This window comes from Crinia signifera, chromosome 19 (assembly GCF_055691185.1).
Source record: "Crinia signifera chromosome 19, ASM5569118v1, whole genome shotgun sequence".
Classification (NCBI taxonomy): domain Eukaryota; kingdom Metazoa; phylum Chordata; class Amphibia; order Anura; family Myobatrachidae; genus Crinia; species Crinia signifera.
This window is the reverse complement of record NC_139226.1, coordinates 14,407,393-14,417,390: the sequence shown is the minus strand read 5'-3', so window position 1 is coordinate 14,417,390 and position 9,998 is coordinate 14,407,393. Positions and strand designations below refer to the sequence as shown.

At 46.3% G+C, this 9,998-nt stretch overlaps 1 protein-coding gene across 1 annotated transcript in view; it reads left to right on the top strand.

Moving 5' to 3' along the window:
- The first annotated feature begins 8,983 nt into the window (after positions 1–8,983).
- LOC146041707 (alpha-tectorin-like) overlaps positions 8,984–9,998 on the top strand; it is a 31,098-nt gene continuing 30,083 nt past the window's right edge. The window contains exon 1 of the mRNA XM_083161620.1: positions 8,984–9,114. The gene's annotated coding sequence lies outside the window, so the exon portion shown is untranslated. The remainder of the gene's footprint in view (positions 9,115–9,998) is intronic.

Sequence of the window (9,998 nt, the reverse complement as noted above, 5' to 3'; positions counted from 1 at the left end):
TGTTCAGGGGACCTGCAACCGCTGTGGCTACATTTCCAGCCAGGGCCTTTGTAAGGCTTGCGTCCTCCTTGAGGGACTGAACCGTGGGCTGCCCAAGCTGGGCATCGGCAAGCACCATAAACTTCACCATAAGCTCCTGGCAGAAGAACCGCTGAGTGAAGCGGAAACACGAAAGCTGAAGGCTGTAGAGTTCTGATGACTAAGGACAAGAACCCCTGTTGTCCCCGCCAGCTTTTACTTGATAGCTTCGTATTGCCACCCACGCTGGCTGGAATGTGGCCGCATATGCTTGGAATTAGTGACATCATTGAGACACTAGAAACTCCGTGTCCCATGCCTCAATGATGTCACTGGGTACTGATAGGCTGCATTCTCCTATTACTGTAGCTCAGCACATAAAATGGCGGTCTTCATGTCTAGGACTCACATACACCTCAGAGGGGAATATGCCAAAGACTTTCATTCGAGATTTCACCTTTCTTTTATTTAGTATTTTATATTGCAATATATTTCCTGCCTCAAGCTTGATATGTTCTGGCTGCGTTATTGCGCCTTTTTACACAATATCGGTCAGAATTGAGAAAAAAAAAAAATATATATATAAAAAATAAATTAAGCTAGTAACTTAAAGGGGGTTTATTCAATGTGGGGTCACTGCTGTCGAGCTGGTTCGACAGCCGTGACCGTGTCCCGTTCTAGGTCCGCTCGACCGAGAAATCGCAGGCTGGATTCAATGTCCCGCCCTCTGCGGGGCGAGAAAAGGGCGTGGCCAGGAATCAGCCAGGAGGTTGGCAATTCCCGGCCATTCTCGGCAGAAGGATCCTGAACGCTTGTGATGTCGGGATCTTTCTGCGAGTTCCCCTGCACAATGCTGTCAGAAGACAGCATTGAATACGGCCCGGCGGCCATCTCCCTCGTTGGGAGATGGTCGCCGGTGATTGAATATCCTCCTAAGTATTGCAATTTTCAAAAATATATTAGAAAATTGTATTTTTAAATATCTATATTTTTTTTTTTTTTTTTTGTGAGCTTCTTGTAAGCACAGAAAAACCAGAATATGCTCCTCCTGTGCTTTTATTTGTTGCTGGAGACAGTGAACTGTGTACAGATGTTCGGAGAAATTTACCCCCCTTCCCCACACCCCCCCCCCCCCCCCCCCCCATGTAATATACTAAATGGCTGAGAACGAAAAACAAAAGAAAAATTCTATATTTTTATTTTTATTTTTTCAGTAAACTTTAGACTGAGCATTTACGTAAAATAGTAATTCCTTTTTTTGTTATGAAAATTAGCTACAGGAAACCATTTTTTAATACATGATCCACCTAAATCTCTATTTGATGCTAGTCAGATTGTCAATTTCCCCCCATTGTGAGACTGGCGTCGGACGTGACCGCTGCACCTAATGATTCGTTTTTAAGTTTGTATTGTAAGCGAAACATAATAAGTTGCGTTATGTGTAAAAGATCACAACAGGCTGTTTCCACATCACTAAGCAGCCAATCCGGTATGAGCCTTTATTACAGCTGAAAGTACAATATAATACCTGGTTTGTCTGGCTTATGACACAATGACTTATGATTTGTTCTTAAACTGGATGTTCCAGCCAATCACAGGAGATGCAGATATCTAATCATTTCTTCATTAAAACATTAGGGTGTCAGTCCCCCGGGCATGAAGGTGGGGTCCCGTCAGGCGATGTCTTGCAAGTTGGCGCAGTTGTCTAGCTGAAATCGTTTATGCAGTGTTTATTCTTTCAAATAAAGTTTATTTGGGTTACATGCAAAAGCAGACAGTATTTAAACTGCATGCAAAAGAATCATGGCATTTGGACCACTTGTATTGTGTAACGGGTTGTCCAGGTGCACAGTTGTTTGTTTGTATTTCTCCCAACTCACCGAAATGTCTCCCATAAGGGGTGTAAATCGCAGCCATGGTCCAGGGAAGAGCTGCATTTACTGTCCCCATATACCCACTTGAGCCGCACATGTTAGTGTTGCAGGAAATGCTCTTTGAAGCTGTTTCTTTAGTTGTAGAATAAGTCCCCAGCTGCTGCAGCGCCTGTTGCCGTGTTCTTGCAGATGCATCGTCTGGCAGCGGGACAGTCCCCTCCATGCTTCATAAAGCATATTACAGGCATCTGATATGCTCCGTGCTTGTCAAATACAGGAGGTCAGGGCAGCCAGAGGCCTGTGAGATGCTCCCTTCCCCGCCCAGGATCTGAACTGGTTTCTCTGAACTTTACCTTGTGAATGACTCATTTCTCTGCACATTGCACAATGATGATGTTCCAAGTACAAACCTAGCCCCGAGAGGGGGAGTTAGACGATGGCAGCGTTATTTAGGGACTGTGTGGTTGTCAGTCGTGTCATTGTTTTATGTAATCTATGGGTACAAATTTTAGATGTCCAGGTTTGGTATGTAACTGGTTTCGCTCTTTTCTATTGAGAACCGTTCCCAACTTCCGGTTATTCCTGGTATGGAGATGCCATGTCAGTTACTTGAAAAAGGAGAAACATTGTGGCGGCGAAGTGTCTGTGGTTCTGGACCAGCAACTCTGGGCTAACAATGTAGTTTTCTTACACCGCCAATGTTGAGCCTAGTGTAATTTACCGGCACGTGGGTCCGTTTTGTCTGTACAACCAACGACCCGCACGTACAGCAAGTCTCTCTGTGATATTACTATTATAGTTTACCAATATTCAATGGGAATCGGTACATCTGTCAGACCAGAAGAGGTCTACAGTCATTAGGTCGACCCCGGAAGGTCGACTGTCTCCAAGGTCAACATGGGTTTAGGTTGACAGTCATTAGGTCGACATGAGTTTTTCACCCGAATGTCGACACAATCGACATGGACACAGTTGGAGTTGAACCGCAGCCCCTCGCTTTGCTCGCAATGCTTTGGGCACGGTGCATCGCTACGCTCGGCACACTATTTTATTCTCCCACCACGCCCTAGTGGATGGTAGGGCATGAAATACCGCATGTCGGCTCAAAAAACAGTAAAAAAACTCATGTCGACCTAATGACTGTCGTCCTAAACCCATGTCGACCTTTAATCCTGTCGACCTTGGGGCCAGTCGACCTTCCGGGTTTGACCTAATGACTGTCGACCTAAGTGTGGTCCGTTTCCCATTCAATGTGTACACTGAGTAGTGTTTACCTGGGCGTTCAGAGGGAAACTAGATATTACTAAAGGTGCCCATACACTAGGAAGATTTATCTTCAGATCTGGCTGGTTGGAACAAAAACATGGTTATGGATGAATGACAGTTTGGCAGTTTTCCAGCAGTTCCAAGCAAATGGTCAACTGTCCTTTGCTCTCATCCATAACCATGTTTTTGTTCCAACCAGACAGATCTGCAGATAAATCTGCATGTGTATGGCCACCTTTAGTGTATTTCGACTTTACAAGCTGTATATGACTGGCAGCCATGTTTGTTAGTGCTCCAGGAAGATTGTGAAAAAGAGATTTTTAGAACTGCTAAAGAAAAATTCCACCGCCTCTCGCGGTGAGAGGCGCTGGCATTTTTAACGGCAATTTTGAGGATCTCTCACGGAAACGTTGACACTCAAAAGGTTAAAGGTCATTACTATAATCTATTTTTTACATCTAACTTTTTTTCTCACTACAGTATTATTAACCTCAATAACATAAATTTCCGCTCATGTCCAGTCTATTCTGAACATCTCACAATACAGAGGGTTGTACCAAGGTAGCTGGATGACATTGCTAAATGATACAAGTGGGCGGGACAAACACTGGACTGATACGGCCCACTTTGCATAACCTCTGGACTGATACGGCACACAGGGCAACCCTGCAGTAAAAAAAAAAAAAAAAATACTTGTTTCCTAGCACGGCGCCACCGATTTCAATTGTATGAAATCAGGTGGATCGATCGCATGGCTGATTACAATGTTAAATGCCACCACAGACCCGATTTTTTTTTTTAATTGTATACCCACCCTGATGGGTAATTACTATGTCAAATGCCCCCCCATTGTTAACGCCATGCCACCCCGAAGCGTGGCGAGGGCAGCGGTATGCGTCCTCCGACCTTTTCATACCCCCACTATCCACGTCGGCGCGGAGTTGATTTTATATAGTGTGGCGAGCGCAGCGTGCCCGAAGCGTGGCGAGTGGACGCGCATTACTTCACACGTATTACGCGTCCCTTGTGGGGCTTTCCACACTTCTGGCCACACTATATAAAGTCAACTCCGCGCCGACGTGGATAGTGGGGGCATGAAAAGGTCGGAGGACGCGCAACACATACGCTCGCCACGCTAAGGGTTCACGTTGACCGTGGTGTTGCGTTAACAATGGGGGGGCATTTGACATTATAATTAACCATCAGGGTGGGTATACAATTAAAAATCAGGTCTGGGGGCATTTAACAATTGTGTCCAATGTAAAATCAAGTCTCGGACCATTTTTACATTGGGTCCAATGTAAAAATCGGGTTCGGTCGCGTCACGTCGCATCGCATGCCATTATATTGCCATGCGATGCGACCGTTTTTTAATTGTACAGGAAATGTCTTTAAAGCCCGAAAATCAGGTCGGTCGGGTCTGATCGGGTCCCATCGCATACAAGTTGTGGTATGCGATGGGACCCGACGGGCACCGTGCTATGAAACAAGTACCAAAAAAAATTGTATTTCATTTTTTTTTTTCTTTTTACTATATTTTATTATTTATTTATTAGCAGTTATTGATCTAGCGCACACATATTCCGCAGCGCTTTACAGAGCATATTAGAACAATCACATCAGTCCCTGCCCCAGTGGAGCTTACAATCTATATTCCCTACCACATGTACATGCACACACAGACGTTCTACGGTTAATTTGTTGGGAGCCAATTAACCTACTTGTATAATTTTGGATTGTAGGAGGAAACCCACGCAAGTATGGGGAGAATATACAAACTCCACACAGTTATGTACATGGTGGAAATCAAACCTCAGTACTAGATCCGTACTATAAAAAATAAAAATATATTTTTAAATAAAGCAACCCTTTAATAGTCCCCCCTTAGTATCCCCCCACAGCCATTTAGTAGTCCCCCTACAGCAGACAGCACAGACACATCGGTGCTGTACGAGTGTCACAAGAATCCAACAGTGAAAAATGGAGCGGAAGATGAAACCCATGTCAAGCCGGCCTTGGATCCGTTAAGATCGTGGAGGTTCAGTACTCTAGGAGCAGAACCCGCTCATCTCAAATAGAAATCTTGGCTCTCTGTAAGGATATGCTTGTGCTGTTCTCAAATGTGTTTTAATCGTTATACTTGACCTCTACAAACTGTGATGGGAGGATATTCCAATTGCCCACAACCCTGTCTGTGAAGTATTTTTTTACACCTACATTGCCGCATCCAATCTATCACATGTAAAAAATCCGGGGAGCTGCAGGAGAGCAGGCGGTGTGGGAGCGGGGACCAGTGAGAGGGGGGGTGGGGTGTTTGGGGAGTGGCAGGAGCAGGCTGGTAGGGGGGAGCGGCATGAGATGTGCGGCAGGCGGGGACCGTGGCGCAGATGCAGAGCAGAGACCAGGGGCGCGGCGGGAGAATAGAAAGAATTCCTATTCAAAGACTGGACGGCCGCTGATTGGCTGGGAACTCAGTCTTGTGCCGTTCCCCTGGACCGGTCCCCACTCCCAGCCTGTTCCTGCTGCTCCCGGACAGGTCCCCACTCCCAGCCTGCTCCTGCCGCTCCCCCAGATGGCTGCACATGATTTATCTTGTGTGCAGACCGTCCGACATCTGATCCGATGCGCACGGACCTCGCATCAGATCAGATGTCGTACCCTACGCAATTTGGCCAATTTCACCCGATTTCTCTGCCCAATCCTCCAGAATCGGGGCCAAATCGCGTAGTGTATGGGGGCCTATAATTCTGTTGTGCCATGACTCTAATAGCCACAATATCTGGCTGATCCCTAGTTAGGCCAAACGGACAAAAACAGCGATTAATTTTTCTTTCGCATTTCCGACTCACAGGAAGGTTGGGGAGTGGGTAACCGGCCAATTTTGGGGGGAATGTCAGGGAAAAAGCAGGCGTTTTAAAGGCGTGTGTGATGTCATCTCTGACATAGCTCAGCTTGTATCTGCTGCAGATGTGTGGAAGGGTCAGACTATTACTCCCACTTGTACAGACAGGGAAAATTACTCAATGGTGAGTAACAGTAGTTGCGTATGTATTCGCAGCTGGCCGCCAATTGGCGGTTCCACTTCCAGGATTGGAAGTGCAATCTGCGAGCATTGGACAAGTATCCAGCTTTAGAGTTTAGGTTGTGGTCCCCATGTAAGGTGTTGTGAATCTGGCGGCCACGTGGAATGCCGTCTGAAGGCAGAATTTTTTTTGAAGGGACTTTACAAGGCAAAACCATTACTTGTAAATGACTGCCCCTTTAAAAAAAAAAAAACTAAGATCTTAGCCGGCACCCCACACAGCCAATCGCGTGCGTGCTGGGACATTCGCTGTGCGAGTGGGTGGGAGTTTGTTGGGGGGGGGTGTCCGTGCGGCCGGCATGTAGTTGGCTTTGCTTAGACATGCTCTTTTAGGGCAGTATTCAATGTAAAATATCGCCGTGTGCAGCTAATCCTGTTTAGGATTCGCTGCACACTCGCTGTGTTCCGGAGGGCTGGCTGCCACTCGCTCTCTCAGTATTCAATGTCGGAGGGGCTCGTTATATTTTTTATTAAATATATATTCATGTGCTATAAGCACATGAATAAAAATAGCATGCCCCTTCTCAGAATAAAATTCCTGATTTTTTGACACCAAAATTAAAACAAAAAACCTTTTATTTTAAAAGTTCACATTCCACTTCTCCATGAAAAGAAGGAGAATTGCTACACGGAGAGACACGGCGAAAATCACTTAGAAAGATGGCGAGAAGTGCACGTTGAATAGGGTTGTTCGCTTTTTGAGACCAAAAATTCTCGGTGCAACGCGAGAAAAGCACAAACTCGCCATAAAACACTGCAAATGGCGAAATTATTGAATACTGCCCTAAGTCTTTTCCTTTATTATGTTTGTCTATAATCTTCTTTCTCTTCTCAGAATATTTTCGGTACTTGTTTATTAGCACGGCGCCAGCGATAAAAATTGTATCCATCGGGACCCCAAAAAATTGCGTCGATCACATCGCATGCAACCAAATCACATGTGATGCGATGGATGCAATTTTTACATTGGAATCAATGTAAAATGGTCCCTGAGACCCAATTTTACATTGGCCCCTATGTTAAATGGCCCCCAGACCCCAATTTTTATTGTTTCCAACCCTGATGGCTCAAATGCCCCCCCCCCCATTGTTAACGCCACCCCACGATGAATGCCAACCCGAAGCGTGGCGAGCGGCGGCGGTACGCGTCCTCCGACCTTATCATACTCCCACTATCCATGTCGGCGTGGAGTTGATTTTATATAGTGTGGCGAGCCCGAAGCGTGGCGAGCGGATGCGCATTACTTCACAGATATTACGCGTCCCCTCGCGGGGCTCGCTGCACTCACCACGCTTCTGGCTCATTGGCTCGCTGCGCTCGCCACAATATATAAAATCAACTCCACGCCGACGTGGATAGTGGGTATGAAAAGGTCGGAGGACGCGCACCGCCGCTGCGCTTGCCACGCTTCGGGTTGGCGTTCATCATGGGGTGGCGTTAACAATGGGGGGGCATTTGTCATGTAAATACCCATAAGGGTGGGTATACAATGAAAAATCGGGTCCATTGGACCATTTAACTTTGCCTATGTAAAATCTCCTCCATCGCATCGGTCGCATCGCATGCCTTAACTTAAGGCATGCGATGGACGCGATTTTTAATTGTCGGGGAAAAGGCTAAAAATAGCCCTAAAATTGCGTCGGTCGCGTTCATCACATACCTTAAGTTAAGGTATGCGATCACCTACGATGGGCGCCGTGCTAGGAAACAAGTACCATGGTTTCTATTTGCTTTCCCTGGCCTGTTTTCAGTGTGGTGCACACGATGATACCAAACAGCAGAACTACATTTCTCCATTGAAAAAGACTGAATAGTAGAATGAAGATGTGTGATGCTAATCAAAGAAATAGTATGAAATATTACTATAATCCAAGTTACTACAAATTTTATTCTGTTTCCAGCTCTAATTTGACCCCAAAATATCCCCGTACTTCCTGAAGTAATTTAAGCCCCTTTCACATTGCAGCTTTAACACGGCATATTGCCGATTTTTAACTGCTTTAAAACGGTACCAGCTGCAGTATGAAAGCTCCACAATCAATTTACCGGTTACAGAATACCGGTTTTTGGAAACGTGTTAAAAGCAGGATCCTACACGTTTCAGAGCCGTTTTCCCTGCAGTCTGAACAGCTCAGAAACGGTATTTGCTACAAATGATAACCACACTTGATCCCCGCCCACAAGCAGGGAAAAAAACATTTAAAATGACATTGTATGGCTTTCTATGGGTGAAACGGGTTGAATCTGAAGGTACAAAAAAGTATTGAAACTGCAATATACCTTTACATTATGCAATATGAAAGGGCTTTAACTGGCTTTTGACCCGTTTTAAGACACGTTTACAAAAACGGGTTAAAAGCAGGTTTTTGCAATGTGAAACCAGCTTAATACCACTTTCACATCGCAGACCCGTTTTAAAAACCGGTATTTTAAACCGGTAATTAAAACGGGTCAGAGCCTTAATAGTGGCCAGATTAACGTTTTAAATGCAGGTTCAGTGTCATTACACATTGCAGTTGAAACGTTTCATTCTGAACACGTTTCAAGGCAGAGTGTTATGCACTGATCAGCGCCATCCCCGGTGCTCGTCCGTGCGGCGCGGAGGTACCTGTTAAGGGAGAGCCTGGAGGTCCCTGCGCCTGCGGCGCTGAGTATGATGCTGCCGGGGTCCCTGCAGTGAAGTGGAAATAACGCGCTATCTCCGCTGGAGATAGCGCGTTATTTCCACTTCACTGCAGGGACCCCGGCAGCATCATACTAGGCGGCGCAGGGACCTCCAGGCTCTCCCTTAACAGGTACCTCCGCGCCGCACGGACCCCCCTGCCAGCTCCCGGGGAGGTCTTTTAACGGGAGACATCAGAAGCAGCAGCGGGAGTGAGTATGGCCTGAACACGGGGGAGACATAAGCTGCCAACAGGGGAATGTGACACAGCATAGGAGACAGTTCTGTAGATGATTCAGCGACCCCAGTCTACGTGCAGTCCGCAGTCATGTATCTGCATGTCATTTCTCAGTTATTTAGTTTTAGTTAATGCGATTGTCAGCACCCCTAGCATTTAAGATTTTTTTTTAAGTTAGCTGCTATGTGACACAATGTAATGCCATGGCCAGGCATGAGTATGACACAAGGTGACGATAGTGGATTGTGTGACGCAAGCTCCCGGGGAGGTCTTTTAACGGGGGGGGGGGGGGGGGGGGGGGGGGCAGCTGCAAAATTGTCCGGGGGGGGGGGGGGGGGGGGGCTATCAGTGCTTGTGCTTGTGTTGTTTGCCTGAAATACCGTTTCAGACAAACTGCACACATTCACATTGCACAAAAAACGGCAAGGAACCGTGTAGGACTCTGCTTTTTACACGGTTCGAAATGCCAGTTAACTTAAAACGGTAAATCGGCTGTGGTGCATTCACAGTGCACCCTTAAACGTTTTAAAAAGGGAAAAAAACGGCAATATACCGTTTTAAAAGTGCGATGTGAAAGGGGTATAAGAGGCATCTCCACCAGAAGAAACCCCAACATACGACTGACAACAAAACACAACTATTGCTAAAGTAAATAAATCTTGTTTTTGTTTAGTGTTCACTCTGTGCCCCTTAGAAGCCATACAGTAAATCTCTGTGAATCCTTTGGGTTTGGAGAGAACGCATGGCTGGCGCCAGGACAAACATATCTGTGACCACGGCGTAGTCAGTGGCACAAGCATGAAGAGCTGCTGTGTGGGAGACACTAATGGAGCAGGTGTATCAGCCGCGCACACACAC